Below are 23397 nucleotides of genomic sequence, written 5' to 3' on the forward strand. Positions count from 1 at the left end.
AAATTTTAACACAAAGCATTATTATTATTTTTTAGCAAACAGTAGTAAAGATGACTAATGATGAAAGATGCTTAGATTGTACTCATATTAAATTTGGGTATTAAATAGAAGACTGACACCAGATGATATTTTAAAAAATCAAGTTTGGGCTTTATTTCTGCTTTTTAATGCCAGGAAACTGCATCTTCACATTTAGTTCTTTCCTGGGAGAAGAAGGAGCAATGTTGCTTTTGCAACTCTCCAATACCATTCATTTAATGACTGACTTCATCATTACACCTGACGCTGCATTGTCCATTCTGTGCTTTGTGACTACTGACTTCTAATAAAAACACACAGGTTTTGACTGTGGAAATGCAGACAAATGTGTGAACAAGAATGCACTTGTTGCTCATATTGAACTTCCTGATAGTGATCATTATTTCATAAACTAGCTGAGTGTATCCATCTGTTTTCTCTTTAACTGGTCATAGTGACTGGGAATATGATTCTGTTTAGGGTGGACCACACTTGTGCTTTCCACACTCTGCTACAATTAGGAAGAAACAGTTAGATGGTCAAGAGAGTAAAAAGAATAGTTCTATTATATAAAAATATGAACAGGTAAAGTACATGTATCAGAGTAAAAAAAAAGACCAGTGACAAAGCCGGAGCTTCTGTCTTCTAGGGCCTGGAGCCTTAAGCTTTTAGTTCTTAAAACATGGAGCATGCTTCCATGTATGTGGACCTATCTGCATTGTCCACGTGGCACGCTGGGGTTGGCTACCCAGAGGCTATTTAAGCTGAGGGCTGGCTTTCCCCAGGGTCAGATGATTGTTCAAGGTTCCTGAATAAACTGCATTGAAAAAACAAAACAAAACAAAACAAAAACATGGAGCATGATGGCACAAGCCTTTGATACCAGCACTTGGGAGGCAGAGACAGCAGATCTTCTTGAGTTCAAGGCCAGCCTGCTCTACAAAGTGAGCAAGGGCTATCACACAGAAAAACCCTGTCTTGAAAAAGCAACAAAACAAAACAACAACAGCAGAAAACAACCAACCAATGATCCAACCAAACAACCACAGAAAAACCTGAAAAACATGGAGCAAGAAGCCGCTGGGCCTTTGGCTTAACCCAAAAGTTTTGGGTGAGAATCTAGGACTTGTAAACTTGAGAATCTGTGGTTTGGTGCTTTGTATTTGATTATTAATTAATTAATTTGCTAATTAATTATTAATTAATTAATTAATTAATTAATTAGTTCCCTGAGGTCTGCTTGCTGTCTTTTATGAGCAGACTGCAAAGTTCGCCAACTACATTTGTGAATCTTGCCTCTAAAATTAGCCCCGATTGGTTAAATTAAGCTGCCTACACACATGGGCAGGGCAGAAGTGAGGTAGATAGAGTGAAGATTCATAAGCTTGGAGGACAGAAGGATCATGGGAAGGGGAGAGACAGGTATGAGGATAGAGAAAAAGGAAGGGAGACCTCCCTGAGTTAGTAAAGATAAGCCATGTGACCAGGAGGAATTTACTCTGAGGCTGGAGAGAAACAGCCTAGATAGAAAGCATGTGTAAGTATTCGTATTATTTTGGATGGGAAGTAGAACAGATAGAAATGACTAGAGTAAATGGCATGGGATATGAGACTGGGAGATAACGAGGTAGTTTAGGAGAAATAAGGTTTATTAAAAACTATCAGGTGTTTGTGTCTTTTACTGCTATAGCATCAGGTCAGGAGTAATTGCTATAATAATTATATGGTTTAGTAGTAGATATTAACAGACAAACTTTCAACAAGGACTGCCCAAAGTAAAGAGGTACTCTTAACCTACACCTCATTTCCCTGAAAACTTTAATTACTGTTTTATTTCTAGCTGAATAAAATTTCCTTGTATTTATGTACCTTATTTTTGTTGTTCATTCACATGGTAGTGGACAGCTAAACTGATTTCATTTCTGAGTTATTGTGAATAGAGTGGCAATAAGCATGGATGTGTAAATATCTCTGTAGCAGGATGCAGAATCCTTTGGGTGTATGACCAGGAGCTGGGTCATATGGTGGTTCTAATTTTCACAAACTTTTTATTTTAAAATATAAATTTGCTAGATTATAATGTTGTCTCAATTTGTCAAAAGCCAACTTACCTTCCAGTGTAGTCTATAATTCCTTATAGTCTTCAATTTACAGACAGCTTCAGAATCTATATTTGACCTTTCCACTAGCCAAACTATCTTCCTGAAATAGTTACAAAACCTGATTCATCTTCTCAAATTCATGTTTTTTTTTTTTTTTTTTTTTTTTTTGTGTGTGTGTGTGTGTGTGTCCCCTTTGAATAATTTCATCTGGAAGATCAGTAAGCCTTGTTACAATAAAATCACTGACCTTAAGTTCTTTTAATAAATACATAGAATAAAACAGTCTGCTTTCTTAATGAAAATATAGAGGAAGGTAACAGTCTCTTAACTGAAACTTCACATTCATTTCTTACTCTTCATGCCATATGTCCTACATGCACAGAAACATTTCAGAGTAATCTTTTACTAATGAAGAGTATTTTGTAAAAAACAGAATACACAAATCTCTATAGTCTCAGTGAGATCTTTTATAACTACATTTGCCATTTAGATTCCATCAAATGTTATAAAATTCTTTCTAATTTGTACCACAAACTTCTGATAACATCCTTTTGCATGCATACGTTTTCTGGCAGTTTTGCCTAACTCAACAACAACAACAAAAATGTATTTTCCCTTGAGCTTATTGTGAAGTACTAAGTTCAGTAATTAATTGCTCTGTTAAATGGTAATTACCTACTCATTTCATCAGGGATATACTGATTCATCTGTGCCATTATATCTAATAGAACAGTCTGTTTTAAGAGTGTAGATAGACTTTCCATATTCTATCCAGTGACAAACTCACAATAGACATTGCAGTTTTCCTCTGCTTCTCCCTTATAGCTTATTAAAATGGCTTAAAACATTCACAGTTAGATGGATGAAACTAAAACTATTATTCTAAGAGAGATAATCCAGGCACAGAAAAATATGTATCACCTGTTTTCTCTCATTTGAGATGTTAGCTTTGAATCTTCAGATGTGTGTTAGACTTAGAATATGAAGAGAGGTCAGGAATTTAGTAAGAGGCCATGGGAGGGGGGCCTTAAAGGGAGGGGATACAGAACACAGAAAGGTTAAACGGCATAACGAAATAGGAAGGGTTAAACTGGGGTTGGAGCATAAAAGGCAAGGGTAGAGGAGGAAATATGAGGAGTGTCTTAGAGTTACTATTGCTGTGATAAAATAGCATAACTGAAGGAAACTTGGTGAAAAAATAAATTCTTTCATTCACAGTTCCATATAATAGTCCATCATCAAAAGCAGTTAGAGCAGGAACTCAGTCAGGGCAGAAATCTGGAGACAGGAGATGATGCAGAGGGCATGGAGAGGTGCTGCTTACTAGTGTGCTCCACATGGCTTGCTCATACTACTTTCTTATGAAACCCAGGACCATCAGTGAAGGGATGGCCGCCATTCACATGGGATGGGCCCTCGCTCATAAATCACTAATTAAGAAAATTCCAAAATGGTTTGTCAACATCCTGTTCTTATGGAGGCATTTTTTAATTTTTGTTTTCTCAGATGACTTTAGCTTGTGTCAAGTTGACATAAAAAATATTCAGCAGGGAGGGTAAAGGCCTTTTCAAAAAGTCATAAGCAATTCTTCTACTATAAAACCTTCCTAAAATATGTACATACACACATATAAAAAAAGTTTTAATGGAGTTACCATACAATGAGGGGGACAGCAATACTGTAACTAAACATTTCATGTTAGAAAATTTAAAAGTTCCAGTATTACGAAACTATTGACTTTTTTTGAGTCATTGACCAATGGGATTACATAGACTCACAAACATTATAGGCCATTGGGAATACTCTTGGATACCCTCTAGACTTAAAGGCAAGACCCCATTACTGAAGATGCCACAGACTTGAGTCACAGAGAATGAAGAATCAAGCTGGTACTCATCTGGAAGCTTTATCCATGCGTTGCTTTCACAGTGCTGGGGTGTTATGTATGCTGCCAGAGGAATAATCCCCAATATCACTCAGCTGTGAACTATGAAATGAGTCAGAAACCACACATAGTAATGTTAAAGAGGCTAATGACCTATGCATAGATCCATAGGCTGCTGTGGAAAACCCAATACTATAACTCTGCTAAACAGACATAGTATTAAAAAGATTCCTAGTGTCTTATTTCTATACTTGCACATCAGACCATCTCTCAACTCTCATCAGAGAAGCTTCTTTTTGCAGTTGATGGCAAGTAGTAATACATCCCCAATGGTCAACATGAAGAGAATAAGAAACTGAAATTTTCAGCCCTAAATGGGATATGCACCTCATACCCCTTGACCTAAGACTCAGGGCTTTTCATGGAAAATGTTCATTACGGAACTATTGTAAGAGCTAGAGCTGGTGGATAACATCAAAGGAACAGCGTTTTTCAGACGCAATCAGGAAGCTGAACATAGGAACTCACAGTGATGATGTCAGAATTCCAAGACTTGATCAAGCTCCAGCCAGGCAAAAATCCCAGCATACTGGAAGGGTAGATATGAAATGCCACTATCAGCTGAGGATCTATTGACATTTGATACCTACTGGGTGAAGGAGAGATAGTTTTCTCTAGTGATGACTCCTGCCAAGACAGAAACCACTCCCAAGACTAATTGGGCAATGTAAATGTGACTAGACAGGGAAAGAAAGCCAAGCAACCAAGCAACCAAGCAGCCAAGCAAGCAGCAACCAACCAACAAGAGTTAGGTTAGGAAGTGGGGGCAACTTGGTGAGGGGGTAAATAGTAAATGTGTTAAAAATACATTGTATAAAATTCTCAAAGAATTAATAAAATATTGTTTTAAAATGGCTTTAGTAGTTGTCTGAGAAAGCGCCAGATTGATTTCCAGAGTGGTTGTACAAGTTTACATTCCCACCAGCAGTGGAGAAGGGTTCCCCTTTCTCCACAACCTCTCCAGCATGTGTTGTCACTTGAGTTTTTGATCTTGGTCATTCTCATGGGTGTAAGGTGAAATCTCAGGGTTGTTTTGATTTGCATTTCCCTAATGGCTAGTGAGGTTGAGCATTTCTTTAAGTGCTTCTCTGCCATTCGGTATTCCTCTACAGAGAATTCTCTGTTTAGCTCTGTTCCCCATTTTTTAAGTGGATTACTTGGTTTGCTGCTTTTCAGCTTCTTTAGTTCTATATATATACTGGATATGAGTCCTCTGTCAGATAAAGGGTTGGTGAAGATTCTTTCCCAATATAGCGCTTCCTCAAGATCCAGCCATACCACTACTGGGCATATATCCAAAAGAGGCTCAAGTACACAAAAAGGACATTTGCTCAACCATGTTTGTAGCAGCTTTATTTGTAATAGCCAGAAGCTGGAAACAACCCAGATGCCCCTCAACTGAAGAATGGATGCAGAAATTGTGGTACATCTACACAATGGAATATTACTCAGCAATGAAAAATAAGGAAATCATGAAATTTGCAGGTAAATGGTGGGATCTGGAAAGGATCATCCTGAGTGAGTTGTCTCAGAAGCAAAAAGACACACATGGTATATACTCACTCATATAGACATACAACATAGGACAAACCCACTAAAACCTGTGCATCTAAAGAAACTAAGCAAGAGAGAGGACCCTAACTAAAACGTCCAATCCCCATCCAGAAAGGTAAAGAGGATGGACATCAGAAGAAGAAGAAAACAGGAAACAACCTAGGAACCTACCACAGAGGGCCTCTGAAAGCCTCTGCCCTTCAGACTATCAAAGCAGATGCTGAGCCGGATGGGCAACTGTTGAGCTGGTGAACGGAATTTTAGGTAAGAACTGGGAAATAGTAAGAGCTGGAGCGGACAGGGTCTCCACAAGGAGAGCAACAGAACAAGAAAATTTGAACATAGGGAACTTCCCAGAGACTCATACTCCAACCAAGGACTATTCATGGAGATAACCTAGAACCCCTGCACAGATGTAGCCCAGGGCAGTTCAGAGTCCAATTGGGTTACATAGTAATGTGAAGAGGGACTGCCTCTGACATAATCTGATTGGCCTGCTCTTTGATCACCTCCCTCTGGGGGGGGGGGAGCAGCCTTACCAGGCCACAGTAGAGGACAATACAGCCACTTTTGATGTGAACTGACAGACTAAGATCAGAAATGAGAGGAGAACCTCCCCTATTAGTGGACTTGGGGAGTGGCATGCAAGCAGAGGGAGGAGGGAGGGTGGAATTGGGAGGAGAGGAGGGAGGGGCTTAAGGGGGGATGCAGAATGAATAAAGTGTAATTGATGAAAAATTTAAGAAAAAAGGGAAAAAATAATTTAAGAACCTTAAATGACTTTCAAAATTGGAGGAAAACATGGAGTTAGTCAATTGGCATGGAGCACGTCTCGCCCCTGGGGGCAATGGTCTCCTGAACCTACTCAGACCTCGGACACCACCACTGCTAGTTCTAGAACTGACGCAGGATGTTCCAACGAGGGGTTAAGGCTTCTCATAATATTTCCTATAAGCCCACACCTGTTTGTCTATATCCCCCATTTTTATTCATTATTAGCCAGATAGAGCCAAGTAATTGTGATAATGATACTTGCTTTTTTGCCCAATGCTGGAATGCTAGTAAAGTTAGGTATGCCCTGGTTACTCGCATGCCTCACTGGGTGCCTGTGCCCATTGATGCCCCTCACGTTATGACTCTCTTCAGACAGAAAAGGGATCTTGGAACTACAGCCACCATTGTTACTACCATCTCATGGATGGCTGTTGGAGCTACCACCAGGGCATTAGCCATGAGTCATACTGGGCAGACTGCTCAGACCCTGAATAATCATTTAGCCAATGTAGCTCATGCCTTAGTTGTACATAAAGGAATTAATGCTCAACTAAAAGGAAGCTTGATGGTGTTCAATCAGAGGATTGACCTCTTGCAGGAGCAAATTGATACCCTATGGCAAATCGCTCAACCTGGCTGTCAATGAAAGTATGCTGGACTTTGTGTCACTAGCATACAACATGAGAATTTTTCCTGTGCTGCAAATCTGTCTAAACAATTGTCTAGCTATATTTTAGGTAATTGGACTGGAGAATTCGATACTACGATGGAGCAGCTGAGAGTGGCCATTGTCACAGTAAATTCTACCGGAGTGGACGCAGGACTAGCCACAGGATTATCAACATGGATTGCTGCAGCCATGAATCATCTGAAGGAATGGGCGGGCATGGGAGTGTTAGCAGGCCTTCTGGTGTTGGTCTCCTTAGTTTGCCTGTGGTATATATGCAAGATTAGAGTCTCACAACAGTGTGATGCAGCCATGATCATTCAGGCCTTTACAGCCATTGAAGCAGGACATTCTCCCCAAGCATGGTTGGATACCATAAAAAGCTAAAATGATACGCTCAGGATGCGAGGCTAAGCACTGCACTCAGGGTCAGCCGCTTTGGACCCAGAGAAGAGCATGTCTGATTGCATGCGGGTTGATGCCCCAGGTCCAGCCTCTGAGAAAAAGGTATCGGACGGGTCTGATGCTCTTTGGGTGGATGACACCTAAATGAACATCTGTACAAAGTCCCAATTTATTTCTAATATCAGAGATCAGACCTCTACTCTTGCCTGATGCGTCTAAAACAAAAAGGGTGAACTGTAGAGAGCTGCGGAATGCTATGCCTTAAAGATGGAGCTGGTTTCCGCCTTCCACCTTCCCAATGGTGAGTGCTCTCTGTCAGGAACAACTCCACATTTGGCTAAGGCCGAGGATCTGGCTTGCTTCCATGTATGTGGACCTATCTGCATTGCCCCCGTGGCACGCCTGGGTTGGCTACCCAGAGGCTATTTAAGCTGTGGGCTGGCTATCCCCGGGGTCCGAGGATTGTTCAATGTTCCTGAATAAACTGCATTGGAAAAAAAATGGCTTTAGTAATAAAATCATCTCCAAAATGTCTTTTTGATGCAGCAGTACCATAATCCTTTAAAATCTAAGAAGGAAATAGTGACTTCTCCTGGAAAAAAATCACTAATAAACATAGAGTCATGTCTTCTTTGAGGGTAATTTACATATTACTTTGAATCCTTTCATAGCAGAAAACAAAAAACAAATAACAACATCAAAAACCATGATCTTTTCTCTTCCTCCTTAGAAATAGTTTCTTTCTTCATACATTACAGCTTTGCTATCTGGGTAGTTCTGTATCTTTATGCAGGACTCAAAATTGGAATTTATGTTTTAGTCAGCAGTCATTCAAGATTTGGTAGTTTGTTTGGGAGATCTGTGAATTCAGTGATTTTGTCAGTCACTGGCCTTGGGTCATTTAGATAATCACTAATAGCAGAAGACTGGAGAGTTGAGATGCTAGCCAGTGTTGTAAGATTTACTTGCCAAAGGGAATATGGAGAGTATTAAGTCCCTTAGCCTGTTACAGTAGAGATAGTACACCATGTCAGGATCCAAGAGAAATAGTCTTCAAAATTAGCCTTTGTAAAAGCTCCTGACCAATAAAGCATATTTTGTTTGAGGTAGAAAACACAACCACCCATTGTAGAGAAGACTCCTTCTCATTGTTTTTGTTTAGCTTTTCAGTAAAATATCCTTCAAGGAGTGCTTCCAAAAGTTTTGATTGTTTCTACAAATTAAGAGCGTGGTACTATAGCTTCTGAAGGAGAAAAGGACAATTAAACATTCAGAACTGTCCGCATTTTCTCAAACAAGACTTATGCTAGAGGGAAGTGTGCCACTAGAGTCTTAAATCTAGACCAGTGGATACCATCTGCTAATCGATTATGAAAAACAAATGTTCCCTGGGGAACTGACGGAGCACATGTACTACAGTGTGACTGGAATCATTGTCCCCTTTTTGCTCGATCCTGAGGGAATAATACAGTCTTAGGGGGGCCCTTGGAACACATAGTAGGTTGTTGCACCCTCTGTGATGAGCTTACAAATCTCTCTTCTTATTACTCTTTCATACAAGTGCTTTAGCATCATGCTCCCTCATGTCTGCATCGCAGTCTGTTCCCCTCATTCCACTTTGTATCCTTTTTTTTTGCACTGAGGCATCTGAATATTGGCCAATTCAATTACAGGAAAACTAGACTGTGCTCAGTTACCTTTCATGGATATCAGGCCCAGTTCACGCAGTCCAATAACAGCATCTGTGTGATACAATTTACAAAACCTCCCCACTGTATAATTTACAAATTTTAGACTTCGTCTGTCACCACTGTCTCATCTTGAGAGTTCAAGACTTAAGCACATAGGGTGTGGAGGCATCACAATTGGGATGGACAAACTACACCCTGTGCTCATTTCTTCTATTTTCCATCTTAAGCCATTCTATAGAGGTTCATGACAACCAAGTATTGGATGTCTCTTTCATTAATGTGCACCTCAGATTCAGAATTTTTAGGAACAGAGAAAGTGAGGCTTGGGTGATCTCTTTTCAAGATTGCTTTCCATTGGTCCAAAGGTACCAGACAAACAATAGTCACCAGAACCTCCAATGTCAGAGGGCAATACCTGTTCCTGTCTTATAAGACCTAAGAATAAAACATTCTAATAGTAGGTGAGTGTACATGCAAATGAAGTGTATTGAACACCATAAAAGGAAACACTCCCACACCCATACCCACATACACACCTACATCCACCTGCCACCCCCTCCCCCATACATACACATAGACACAACAGACACAAACTCACATTGGTGGGGGCATCAGGGAGAGGGAGAGAATATGCTTGAGAGAAACAGAGAGAGAGACAGAAAGACAGACGGCTAGAGAATAGTACAAAAAGGACATGGCTTAATAGTAGCCAGCCACCATAACTGCCCAGTAGGAGGGATTTCAAAGATGGATTGCCTTGGTCTACACTGACACTCTGGACTTTTGGCTTCTCTGTTTCCACCCACCCTGCTCCCCCAGGCTCCCAAACACACATTCCCTCCTCTGCTCTTCCTCCACCATGCAGCTGCCCACTTCTGCTGCTGAGCCTGCTTGCTTTCTTTACCTAAACTCAACTGTCCATCTTTTCCTTTTTCCATTTCCTTTCTTTTGGCAGTTCCAGAAGCCACTGGAGTTAGCTTGTCTCAAACTTCAGAAAGTTTCTCTTTCCAAAATGACTCAGTATTAGTCTGAATCTGCTTTTGAATTCTTTTCATCTATGAGTTAAAGAACCTGCAAAATGGGTCCTGTGTTACCCATCTCCTCAGTTGTCTGTCTTTACATTGGAGGGTGACTTCAGTATATAAATCTGAGAAAAGGGAAATATAATTAACTATATTTTAATAAAGCTTTCTTATTATTAAATAATACCAGTTTTGTGAACACAAACACAACTAATTGCTCTTTGAAAGTATACATTTTTATTCTTTTCCTTTAGTTTTCTCCTGTTTCCTGTACTCTACAGATGGAAAATGAAGTCTACAAGATGGAAAATGAATAGACTTGAAAGAAAAGCTGTTTTGAAGCAAAGGATGTTGAGATGTACTTTAAAATGGTTTAGGAGGGAATTAAAATGCATTAAAAATGAAGTGTGTGCCCCATTCACTCCCTTTTCCATATCCTGCACTCCCTATAGTCTTCCTAATACGGAAACAAACAAACAGTAAACAAATAAAATGGCCATGAGGTCGAGCTTTGCTTGTCTTCTGCCTTTAATATTTTAAACTCTTCTTTGTGCTTGTGATTATTTCTAGGAAGCACTTCTGGAGGGCTATAATTTAAATATGTTCTCCTCACACTCATGTCAAAATTTAAGCACATGCTCAGGAGCCTTTAGATTTGGAAACATTTTGACTATGTCTTCCCTCTCTTGCCACGTGATGACTGTGACTATGATAATGAGGCGGTCATTACCAGATGCAGGCCCTAGAGTTGATATATCCAAAACAACAGATCAGCCATAAACCTGTTTACTCTACAAGGCAGCCTGCATCAGACATGTGAACTGCTCTTAAAGTAGGGCTGAGGCAGAGATGGAGATTTGAATATGAAAGACAGAACAAATCTCTTAACATGGTTTGTCTGATTTCACACAAAGTCTCACTACAAATATCAAGAAATGTTTGCCTCAGATATGCAAGAGCTTCATCTAATAATGTCCTCACAAAACGGGAGCAGCAAGGGCTACCAGCGATGTAATGATCAAAAACCGTGGGAGAAATTCTCTCTCCATTCTGGGAATTCCTGTATTGCCAACTGACAAGTTCGGAAAAGCCATTATTCACTGTTCTTGGAACCTGGCTCTTAAGTTCTGGAAAACTGTTAACAGTCATTTTAATTTGAATGTCTAATGTTTTGAAGTTTCCTTAGTTTAGTCTTTTTATTTTTCTCCCGGCCAAATCATTCACCCCCACCCCCAGTCTACTATTTATAGATAAGCTGAAATTTCAGCATGGACTTTCAACTATTTTTTTTTTTTATTCTCATCTGTACAAACTGTTCAAAGGCAGAAAACAGAGTGGAAGGATGGACTACTCCCTTTATAGGCCTTGTGCTCTTAAAGAGTGACTAAGAACAGGAAAATTTGAACACAGGGAACTTCCCAGAGACTCATACTCCAACCAAGGACTATTCATGGAGATAACCTAGAACCCTGACAATGCAGCCACTTCTGATGAGAACTGATAGACTAAGATCAGAAAGGAGAGGAGGACCTCCCCAATCAGTGGACATGGGGAGGGACATGCATGCAGAAAGGGGGGGAGGGTGGGACCGGGAGGGGAGGAGGAAGGGGCTTATGGGGGGATACAAAATGAATAAAGTGTAATTAATAAAAGTTAAAAAAAAAGAGTGACTACGAAACAAGGGCTCAGGGTGGTACAGATAAGGAGCTGTCTGAGTTTGGGGCCTTCAGAAAATTGTGAGGTAGAAGGTCATATGAGTTTGCTCTATCTTATGGTAGGGCGAGCTTGGTTGAAGCTGAGTGTAGCGCTGGAAGATGATCACAAAAGTCTGGTTTCTTCATTTGGAAAACCTCTCAATGTTCTTAGTATGAGCTGCTTTATTGATTTGTTCCAGACTGTGGCATTCGTTCCTTCCAAATTTTTATTTTAACTTTAGATCTATTTTTTTTTTAAACTGAGACTTTGTTCACCTTCTCAGATCTCTTCTATTTTCTAACAGTTTAGGAATGAATTTGAGTTACCATTTTAACCAATGTATTTGTGTCAGACAATATTATCTCCGATGTTCTCAATTCCACAAATATACTTGCTTATTTTTGTTGCAAGAATATTTGGTTTAGTAAGATTGAAAGAGCGTCTCTTTCCTAAAATCAGAGCATGCACTTCGCAGAGGAAAGTATATAACCAAGATGAAAAGCTATTCTCATTATCTCCCAATTTGTGGTAGCCATAGTTACTTTCAGCACATACACTTTTTTGGGCCAAAAGTAACTTTTCATTAAAAAAAAAAAAAAACCCACACACACAAAAAAACTTACCTTGGTATGTTTGAGTTTGAAATTAGAAATATTTTCATGCCCATACCATAAATTAGTTGACTGAAACATCATCCAAGATGAACAAAGTAAAATATTAGTTAAATTAAAAAAAAAAAACAGTCATTGTAACCATAAGGTTTGAACTTATGAAGTAATTTAAGGTTAGACAAAATGAGAGTCCTTTTTCATCAGAGACATAGTTCTTTTACTTTTTTTGTATGTGAATATTTGATTAATTTTCCTCTAGTGTTCAAAGCAGCTTCTCCCTTGAGCTCAGACACGTAACAAACATTTTGTGTCCCTGTCACCAACCATAAACTCTCTGTTATATCCCACACATATTTCTTTATGACATGTATTAAACATTATATATTAGACATTTTTTTCTTAAACCTTAAATGAATTTTTAATGTTTTGAGAAATTATGGTTACCAATTTTAAACTCATGTAATGGAACATTTATGTCTTCTTGCTTTAACTACCTAAAAGCACTATATTACTTCTATATTACTTGTACATTTCATTGTGTTTCCTACAATTAAGTTAATTATTTTTTATTTTTGCCATATTGTTGAAGTTAAAAATTAAACATTATATGTGAGGTGGGTTTTTTTTTTTTTTTTTTTTTTTTTTTTTTTTTTTTTTTTTTTGCTGCTGGATAAACATGCACATGAAATGTAATAGATACATTTTAAACCTTAGCATGGAATTATGGTTGTCTGGGTTGAGCCATACAGAGAGAGGACCTAGACCCCTGCTCAGATGTAGCCCATAGACTGCTCAGTCTCCATGTAGGTTTCCTAGTAAGAGGAGAAGAGACAGTCTCTGACATGAACCCAGTTTCCTGCTCTTTAATCACTTCTCTCTAATGGGGTGACCTAGCCAGCCTACAGAGGAAGAAGATCCAGGCAGTCCTGATGGGACCTGATAGGGTAGGGTCAGACAGTAGGGAAGGAGGACTTCCCCTCTCAGTGGACTAGGGAAGAGGGATAGGGAAGGAAGAGGAAGAGAGGGTGGAAAATGGAGGAGATGAGGGAGGGGGTTACAACTAGAATACAAAACAAATAAATTGTAAATTACATATATATATGTAATTTACACATACACACATATGTACATAAACTTTGTTGCAAAGAAAGTAAAAATATGTTCTTATTACCTGTCTAAAGTTAATGTTCTGTTTGTAACTGTATTGAATGCTGCACTGTGCTCTTTCTATTTAGTTGCATAATGTTCCTGTCTCTAATTAGTTTCAGATAATGGTTTCGTAAGGTTAATCGGGAAGTTCTTTTACTTTTTATTAATCATCATTTCTATTGCAGTTACTTTCATTCTTGTGATTTTAGGCTTTAAAAAAAATAGTTGGCAAAAAAATATCAGGTGATTGAGTGTTTACCATATTTTCATCCAGACACCTGTTGGGGTTTGTTAACCAGAGAGTTCTTCTTCCTGCCAGGTAGAGAAAGGACCATGTATACACTGACCCTGTGTTTGGAAGGACAGGTTACTCATTGCCATTGCTGATGGATCATAGATCATTGCCCTTATTGGGCAGTGATGCCTGTATAGAGTTTGCTATGGACAGTTCTTATCTGTCAGCATTATCTAAGAAGTGATGGGCTTGTTCATTTTCAGGATTTCAAAATACCAGTGTTCAAGTTGCTCATGACCATGTTGAGATAGAATCCATAAGCAATTGTCATATATGGAATCATCACTTAAGTCTGATATTAGACGTATATCTAATGTTTATATGTGATGAATATATATTGCATATATATTTAGTTGTCCAGATAACATAAATAATATTTATTCCCCAATGGAGTTTAATTTGTGATAACTTATAGTTGCACAACAATAGTGTAGTTTCTGTTATCTAAGTCTAGAGTTGAATCAGTTATAAGTTACTATGTGTTCTTGAACTAAATAGTAAGATCTCTGTCTTCTGGACTCTATATATGTAGAGTGTAAGTTTATTCCCCTTTTAATTTATTATTGTTCTGGTGGTTCCTAAAGGGGATAATGGTGGATAAATTTAAAAAAGAGTAATTACTATCACTATTTTTATGTTCTCATATCAAGCAGTTGCAATTTACTTATTTATTTTGGCTTCTGAGACAAGGTCCAACTATATATCAAGTGTACTCATGATCATCCTGCCTCGGTCTCCCAAGTAATGAGTGAATCCAGTCCAAGCATCTGTTTTCATAACGGTTTTTGTTCTCCCCAAGACTTTTATGGTCTGATGCTTTTTCACTGAGATATTAGACATTGGTAGTAGTTTGTCTTGTCCTTACTAAGAATTAATATTGGGTAAATGAAAGAATCATTGCTATATATGAACTTTTCCTTTGTTCTAAAAACTGCTGCAAAATATCTGAAAGCAACTGAATTCTTTTGTGTATTCATGTCATCCAGTGTTGCAGGACAGCTTTTTGGATTCTTTCACTAGAATGCATCATGTTGTCTTCCTCTAGGTACATGATTCATCTTTCAATATTTAGTCTGATATCTTTCTAAAAGTTTGAATTTAACCTTGAATTAAGGAATGAGTAATTATTCTTTTCTCTCTTTTTGGATTTTCTTCTATGAGGAATTTCACAATGTCTATGTTGGCTAGTTCTTCCCTAAAGTAATCAGTCGCTGTCCCTTAAAAATTATTTACATTTTGTTTCTAGTTTCTTCATTGCATTCATTTTCTTACAAGTCTTATACTTTAATGTTCATTATACTTGATATGCACACATTTAGGTACATTTCACTACACTGGAACCATTGAATAGTTCCATCAACTCAGACACCCCTCCTCTTTTCCCTCATGAAACTCCCCCTTCACCCCTATCTATTAAGGCTGTGGCCTTTCCTCCTCATATGTTAATTTGAGATATCGAATGTAGATTCATGTAGTATGTACCCATCAGATGCCATTTATCTCAGACTTTCTTCATTCTAATGTTACATTTCCCAATGGCATTACTTCATTTACACAGTATATAATTTTTATTCTCCCAGGTATCTGTCCATTTGTATTTCACTTTTAATTTATGAAATGACATAGTTTATTTGCTCATTTGTTTGGGGGTATTTTCTTTTTTAATTTTGACAAAGGGTCCCTCTCTTTGTTGTCCAGGCTAGTATTAAATTCCTGAAGTCAAGGGATTTTCCTGCCTTAGCCTCTCATGACTAATGACATAGTGGAATAATATCTCCTGCATCTATATTTTGTAGTTTGATTTGCAGTCTGCTATTTAGTAATTCCTGAGTTTTATGAGTCTATGTTACAGTCTTCCACCTTGCAGGCAATGTTCTTCTCCTGTTGTAATGGCCTGAGTGATAGGTTTATTTTAAAACATCTGGGTTCTCTCTGCTCTGTGTGCTTTTCTTGTCTGTAGATATTTTATTGCTTGATTTTATATTTATTTTGAATTAGGAAATTCACTACTGATATTTTCTTAATTGTTAGAAGGAGATAATGATTTTGGATCTTTCCTGACATGCAGTTCTAGAATGCCTTCTTCTATTCATGGTTATAAGAGATTTACCTCTCTCTTCCCAATCATGCTTCACTCTCCGTGCACTGGTCAGGTTCTACTTGACTTTAACTTTCTCTTCAGTGTGGAACTCCTCCTAGGACTTGGCTTTACTTGATGAGTGCTGAGTATTAAGAGGGCTCAGCCTAGGCCCTTCAGATGCTTGTTTTTACTCACATTAGGATGTGGACCCCTGCTAGAGTCAAGTGCTGTCTCAAATTTGTCAGTACAATTTCAAGTGAATACACGATCTTCAGTTCTTCTCCATCAGATATTGTCTTGCTCCTTGCATAGACTTTTACACGCAGGCTTTGCAGTTGTTGGAATATCCTTCCTGAGCTAGTTTTAAATATTTATACAAGAAAACGAGGTCCCTGATCATTATGTAACCTAGCAGGAATGTGACAACTAGGAAAAAAAAAAACTTTTACAAAGAATTTTCCTATCATTAAGGCAATGGATACACAGTAAGTGAAGGCTTTGCCAATGGGAAAATATATAAAACATATAAAAGTAAAATCTAATCATAGGTTTTAAATATTTTACTTAGGAAGAAGAGAAAACAAATCTTTATTTTTCTTTCCAAGCCAGTTACTTTTTTGTAAACCTTCCTAAGAGCAACTCAAGAGGAAAAAAAAATATTGGAGCTTGGAGCAAGGGAGATGGCTTAATAAGTAAGAGAGTATGCTGCTCTTGAAGAGGACCTGAGTTTGGTTTGCAGCACCCACATCACATAGCTCACAACTACCTGGGACTTCAGTTCCAGAGGACTGACACTGTGGGCATCTGCACTTTCTCTCTCCCTACCCCCCCTCTCTGACACACACACACACACACACACACACACACACACAATTAAAGAATGAAAGTCTTTTTAAAATACCTTGTTGTAAATAGAAAATCAGGTAGTTTTTAATCTCATGGCATTGAATCTTGACCTTAACATTTTAATAATCTTTGATTATAAACAAGTTATATCCATCTTCACTTTCTTAAGTTTAATTTCCACACCTTTATAGAACATATTTTAATCATCTAACTTTGTTTTATATTCATTTTATATTTATTTACTTTGTTGGGTTCTCTTTCTATATTGTGTTTTTTTGCATTTTGTTGTCTTAATATTTAATAGATGCATTGAGGTCTTTAAACTGCAATATATGTAAATATTTTTTTGATGTGTGGTTGTATAGAGGTTTTCTTAGTTCTCTCTCATACAATAATCCCAACCTCCCAATCCTCCCTCTACTCCTCCCAGTCCTCCACTCTCCCTTCTATCCCAGATATACTCATTTTCCATTTCCCTTCAGAAATGAGCAGGTCTCCCAGGGACATTAAGATGACATACCATGCTACAATAAGAATAGGCACAAACCTTCATATTGGCATATCAGGGCTGGAAAAAGCAACCCAGTAGGAGTAAATGGGTCCCAAGAGTAGTCCAAAGATTCAGGGACATCCCCATTTCCACTGTTAGGAGTTCCACAAAAAAAAATCTAAGCTAACATCCATAACATATTTGCAGAAGACTTAGAGGAGAGCCATGCAGGCTACATGATTGTCTCTTCAATTTCTGTGAGCCCCTATAAGACCGGCTTGGTTGATAATGTGGGCTGTGTTCTCCTGATGTCCTTGACCCCTCTAACACCCACAATTCTTTATTTCCTTCTTCTGTGGGGTTCCCAAAGCTCCAAGAGGAGAAAAACAGTGGAGATCTCCAATTTGGGTTCTTTCCCTGCCTAATGCTTGTCTCTGGGTCTCTGCATCTGCTGTCATCAGATAGCTGAAGTGGAAGAAAGTTTTGCGGCAGGGTTAGTGTCCCAGTCCCACTACTGGGAGATGCCTGGTTATAAAAGATGGCCAGTTCAGACTCCAAATCCTCCATTATTGGAAGTCCTTGCTAAGGCCATTCACGTAGACTCCTGGGAATTTCTACTGCATTAGCTTTCACATCACCACCGAAATATCCTTTTCTAGTTGTCTCTCCTCATAATCTCTCTCTCCATCTCTCCTGGAACCTGATCCTGCCTGCTCCCACTCCCACCTACCCTGAGACCACCCACAAAATCTCTTCTATTTTCCCTTTCCAGGAAGATCCATGTATCTGCCTTAAAGCCTTCCTTGTTACATAGCCTTTTTGGGACTGTGAGTTGTAGCATGATTATCATTTACTTAATAGCTTATATCTACTCATAAGTGAGTACATAACATTTTTGTCCTTCTGGGCCTGGGTTATCTCACTCAAAATAAGATAATGCACATGTCTAATGTCTGTCCTTACCAGTTCAGTAGGTTTCAATATATCCAGAATTTTTTTTTTTTTTTTTTATTTTACACAGCTTTGCTTATGTAATTCTAGGCCGGTATGGCACGAGGACGTCATTTTAAAATAAGAAAACAAGAACTAAATGTACTGAGTCATGTTGGTTGTTAGAGATTCTATTAAGTAAAAAGTCATAATTTTTCTGAATAGTGTTTATAAATACTTGGATTAACAAATTCCTTCTTTTATTCATCATAATCTTCTTACAACATCCATTTTTTCTCTAAAGGGAAGTACCCATAATGCAACCTGGGGTAAATATATGTATGAAGTGTATTCAATGTGCCCTCTCAAACTTCTTTTCCTTGGTTTGGATTTGTGAAAAACCACATGTAAGACTTACAGCGACAGCTTTTGCTGTCAAGAGAAGACACTCTCACAGCAAAGTTCTTGCAAGCATTTCTTTCCTTTCTTCCACAATGTTCCAAACATATGTGAAACAATGGTAACACCAGTGAACATGCCAGACTCAGCTGCGGAAAGCTCATGAAGCTTCAACACTACACAACGAACTAGAGGCAACGAGCAAATCTGGGAGTGAAAGAGGTGGTCTTCTCCAAGAAAGAGTACAGTAATCAGTTGTCCAGTGCCAAATGCTCAGCCTAGAAAACATACATACAATGCAGATATACATTATGTGGATTCAACAGGTTATATTTAGAATTATATGTCTAAATTTATATAGGTATGCACACACATGCAATAACAATTAATGAAAAAAAGGCTGTTGATTTGAAGAGACATAAGAAAGAATTTGGAGGAAGGAAAGTACAGGGACAAATGTGTAATTAAATTATAATATCAAAAAATCATATAAAGAAAAAAATGCATGTGGTTTTCCAGAAAATTTTCATTTCCTTACATTAAAAATTGTTTTATGAAAAGTGAAGAGCAGAAGATGGTTAGACAGAGGAGCTGAGGTTATTCCTGCTGCTTTTAAAGGATACCATATGTTTACAAACCTGCTCAAAACCAAACAAACCCCTATGATCACTTCTAGACCATATGGAAGGTACCATCTTTCTTTATGTTTCAGACTCCAGTCCAAAAGCCTTCATCAATCACCAGTCTCATATCTGAGTTAAGATCAACTAACAAAAATGTTGTAGGTTCCTAAATCTCTTTATTATCATTGTGAGAAGAAATCGGTGTGGTTTATATATCAATCAAGGCACACCAAATCCACTAATGTGACATTTTTGTGTCTTGCTGATTACTTTAACACAGATGGAACTTTTCTCTAAAACTAACTCATTCTCAATTTTGTCATAATCTTCAAAGTATACTTTTAAGCTAGAAATAAAGTCTATTCTGTTTGTGTTTGTGGTTTATGGTGAACTGTTACTCTTAGAAAAAGAAAAAGAAGGAGAAAATAGGTGAAAGCAACTGTAAAAAACAAATATCCTGGAGGAGTCCTCCTCAGCATTTTGGGCATGGTCACCAAATGGTCAGTACTTCTCAGGGAATTGCCACAGCTCTTCTCAGGTGTATGGTCCTGTGGGCTAACTGGGCAACTAGGGAGCCCAGGGGCTCTCCTCTGCAAGGCAACCCAGAAACCAAAAGACATGCATGATATACACTCACTTATAAGCAGATATTAGCCATATAACATAATAGAGACCTAAATCTACAGACCTAAAGAAGCTAAAAAACCAGGAGGTCCCTAGGGAGGATACTTAAATCTCATTCAGAAGGACAAACAAGATAGACACCAGAACCAGTGAAAAAGAAAAAAAAACAGGATGGGTGCATACTATAAAGGGTCCTCTAAAAGGCTTGACCCAACAGGGGATGGAGGCAGATGCTGAGACTCACAGCCAAACTTTGAGCAGAGCACAGGGAGTCTTACAGAAGAAGGGAGGATAGAGGGCACAGAGGGAAAGAAGCCCCACAAGGAGACCAACCAACAAAGCTAAAAAAACCTGAGCCCAAAGGGTCCTGAAGAGATGATGTACAAACCAACGACCATGCATGGAGAGAATCTAGACCCCTTGCTCATATGTAGCTCATAGGCAGCTCAGTCTCCATGTGGGTGCCTCAGTAAGGTGAGCAGGGCAGCCTCTGTCATAAACTAGATTTTCTGCTCTTTGATCACTTGCCCCTGGTGATGCAGCCTTGCCAGGCCATAAAGGAAGAGGATCCAGGCAGTCCTGATGAGACTTGATAAGCTTTGGGCAGATGACAGAGGAGGAGAACTCACCCTTTCAGTGGACTAAGGGAAGAAGATGGGGGGAGAGGAGGAAGGGATGATGGGAGAGGGAGGAGTTGAGGGAGGAGGCTTCAATAGGGTTATAAAATGAATACATTGTGGAGAAAATTTAAAAAGGGACTATATACCTTGTGTGTCTTTCTGCTTCTGGGATACCTCGCTTGGGATGATCTTTTCTAGTTCCATCGATTTTCCTGCAAATTTCATGATTTCCTTGTTTTTAATTGCTGAGAAATATTCCATTGTGTAAATGTACCACAATTTCTGTATCCATTTCTCAGTTGAGGGATATCTGGGATATCTATATTCTGTCTATTACAAATAAAGCTGCTAAGAACATGGCTGAGCAAATGTCCGTGTTGAATACTTGAGCATCATTTGGATATATGCCTAGGAGTGGTATAGCTGCATATTGAGGTAGCACTATTTCTAATTGTCTGAAAAAGCTTCAGATTGATTTCCAAAGTGGCAGTACAGCTTTACATTCCCACCAGCAATGTAGGAGGGTTCCCCTTCCTCCACATCCTCTCCAGCATTGTTGTCACTTGAGTTTTTGATCTTAGCCATTCTGATGGGTGTAAAGTGAAATCTCAGCTTTGTTTTGATTTGCATTTCCCTGAGAGCTAAGGATGCTGAGCATTTCTTTCTTTCTTTCTTTTTTTTTTTTTTTTTTCAATGCAGTTTATTCAGGAACTTTGAACAATCCTCGGACCCTGGGGAAAGCCAGCCCACAGCTTAAATAGCCTCTGGGTAGCCAACCCAGGCGTGCCACGTGGGCAATGCAGATAGGTCCACATACATGGAAGCAAGCCAGATCCTCGGCCTTAGCCAAATGTGGAGTTGTTCGTGACAGAGAGCACTCACCATCGGGAAGGTGGAAGGCAGAAACCAGCTCCATCTTTAAGGCATAGCATTCTGCAGCTCTCTACAGTTCCCCCTTTTTGTTTTAGATGCATCAGGCAAGAGTAGAGGTCTGATCTCTGTAAGTGTTTCTCTGCCATTCAATATTCCTCAATTGAGAATTCTCTGTTTAGTTCTGTACCCCATTTTTTATTGGATTACTTGATAAGTGGATATTAGACATATAATATAGAATAAACATACTAAAATCTGTACACCTAAAGAAGCTAAGCAAGAATGAGGACGCTGGGTAAGATGCTCAATCCTCACTCAGAAAGGCAAATGGAATGGACATCAGAGGAGGGAGAAAACATGAAATAGGACAGAAGCCTACCACAAAGGGCCTCTGAAAGACTCTACCCAGCAAGGTAACAAAGCATAGGATGAGACTCATAGCCAGACTTTCGGCAGAGTGCAGGAAATCTTATGAAAGAAGGGGGAGATAGAAAGACCTGAAGGGGCAGGAGCTCCACAAGGAGACCAACAGAACCAAAAAAAAAAAAAAATCTGGGCCCCTGAGGTCTTTTCTGAGACTGATACTCCAGCTAAGGACCATGCATGGATATACTCTAGAACCCTTGCACAGATGTAGCCCATGGAAGCTTAGTGTCCAAGTGGTTTCCCTAGTCAGGGGAACAGGGGCTGTCTCTGACATAAACTCAGTGGCTAGCTCTTTGATTACCTCCTGCTGAAGGGGGAGCAGCCTTGCCAGGCCACAGAGGATGACAATGCAGTCAGTCCTGAGCAGACTGGATGAGCTAGGGTCAGAGGGAAGGGGAGGAGGATCTCTTCTATCAGTGGACTGGGGGAGGGGCATGGGAGGAGAAGAGGGAGGTCAAGATTAGGAGGAGATGAGGAAGGAGGCTACAGTGGGATACAAAGTGAATAGATTGTAATAAATAAAAAAATTAATAAAAAACAAAAATGAAGTACACATTCTCATTTACTCTTTTCTTTCTTCTCTTTCTTTCCTCACAGTCTCCTTAGCACAGAGATGTCAGTGAACAAAATGAAATTCAATTCACATTTTGTTTTTCTCATTTTTCTATCTTTAATTTTTTAATTTTTATTTAATTTTATTTTAATTACACTTTATTTACTTTGTATCTCCCCTCTATTTCCCTCTCTCCTCCCCTCCCAATCCCTCCCTTCCTCCCCCTTCTCCAAGCATGCCCCTCCCCCTGCGTGTCTGTGTGTGTGTGTGTGTGTGTGTGTGTGTGTGTGTATAGTGTAGGCACACAACAAGGGCAGGTGGATGACAGGAAGACTTGCAGGAGTCAGTGGACATCATTGTGTGAGTCCTGACGATTTAGCACAGGTGGTCAGGGCTGAAGCCAGCACTTTTAATTGCTAAGCCACCTCTCCAGCTGGTGTATACACACAGCTCCATTTAATCCCAGCAACAGTCCACCATTATTTCCATATTCAATATTCTGTTCTTACAAGAGATAATTTAATAAGGTGTGTCTGATGGAAGGGAGCTATGAGGGTTTTCCTAAATGGAAAAAGGAACACTCCAATAAGAATTACTTTCCAAGTTCTCTCTGTTGCCTAGAGAAATAGGAAATAAACATATATTTGTCCTATTTTATTTAGCTACATATAATAAGCAGATTTACTTGACATAATTTGTCTGTTCTGTGCAATGTGGCAGACACTATTTTCTCCATTAGCCCTCCATTACTCAAGTGTATTTGTCTTTTATTGTAGAGCCCTTTGAGTTAATGATATTGAAAAAATATCCTTTTTTGCATAAAATCAAACACTGTCTCCTCAGGACAAAGCTCTACAATCATATCTAACCTTCATTACCCATTGATCTGTAGTAGCAGCAGAGTTATTCTTGCTAAACATTGCTTTCTGTTTTGAAGTTTATCTTAGCATGTCTGATATAAAATTAAAGTCTTTCTGTGTATATATCCAAAATGTCATATTTACT

This window comes from Meriones unguiculatus, chromosome 2, assembly GCF_030254825.1.
Source record: "Meriones unguiculatus strain TT.TT164.6M chromosome 2, Bangor_MerUng_6.1, whole genome shotgun sequence".
Lineage (NCBI taxonomy): Eukaryota > Metazoa > Chordata > Mammalia > Rodentia > Muridae > Meriones > Meriones unguiculatus.